This window comes from Tribolium castaneum, chromosome 9 (genome assembly GCF_031307605.1).
Source record: "Tribolium castaneum strain GA2 chromosome 9, icTriCast1.1, whole genome shotgun sequence".
Lineage (NCBI taxonomy): Eukaryota > Metazoa > Arthropoda > Insecta > Coleoptera > Tenebrionidae > Tribolium > Tribolium castaneum.
In genome coordinates, this window is record NC_087402.1 from 10,347,584 (window position 1) to 10,348,643 (window position 1,060).

The 1,060-nt window shown below is 35.8% G+C and overlaps 1 non-coding gene across 1 annotated transcript; it reads left to right on the forward strand.

Moving 5' to 3' along the window:
• The first annotated feature begins 721 nt into the window (after positions 1-721).
• Positions 722-813, forward strand: Mir6015 (microRNA mir-6015). The gene has a single exon (NR_129352.1). It is a non-coding gene; the product is annotated as a microRNA mir-6015 (primary transcript).
• Positions 814-1,060: the final 247 nt, after the last annotated feature.

Sequence of the window (1,060 nt, forward strand, 5' to 3'; positions counted from 1 at the left end):
CTCTTAAGTAGATACTAATTTTGTCATTGATTTGTCAAAACAGAAATTTCTGAAGTCATGATAAGTAACACATTGTTTAATTTATAATACACATTGTGATCTTACACAAGATCTGCCAATTCCCGCTATACTTATTATACCTTTATTGTTAGTTATGCATAATTACGTCTAGTAAAGTAAAGGTACGACTAGAAGGTATTTTTATAAATCAGTGGCGATATATTTTTGAAGATAATCGTCGAAAAATTCAACTGAACTATTAAAATTACTGTAAGGACTATAGATTATATTTTTATGTTAATCTTGCCGATTTTTTATTTTTGTTCAAAAAAGTACGTCCGTTAGGAGCAATCCTAAGTTCCGGTTCCGGTTGGACAAGGACGCACTAACGGCGGGCCTATTTGGTGAAAAAAGAGCGACAATATCAGAAACTTGAGGGTGTTGGGGCGTAAAAAGGTGTTTAATTTGGTCGAATGTGCGATATAAATTGTGGAGCAGTTGAGATGCCTCTGTGTAATTGCGGCGGTGAATCGAAGCGTAAAAAAGAAATTGTCATTCGCGAAATGATTCGTTTAATGAGTGACGAATAAATCGTGTTTCTCGTTTTGTTTATTACGAGACTTGAAAATAATTGGACTGATGAGAATATTTAATTACGTACGAAAGGCGAAGAAAGAAACTTACGTAACAGAAAGTCCAGTGCGTCGATTCAGTTTTATTTCTTTTCGTCATTTAATAATCGCGATTGGCACACCTGCCGCTCCAATATTCAGAAATATAGGCAGATGCAGCGCCGGTTGTGGTGATGTGTGTTTTACCAATGCTTTCGGTGGAATTTCCGGTTTATAAAAACATGTAGATGGACGGAATTATGTCAACTAGTCTTTAGAAAGACAGAGGAGAAAGAAAAAAATTATTTTGATGTGGAAAAGTCGAGAAATTTCGTCCATTCGAGCGATTTATTTTTTGACGAATGATCTCGGCTTCATCACTGCTGAATTACAAATCGTGCCATTATGATAATGGGCGTAGTCACTCATTTCTATCAGCGCTTCGAATC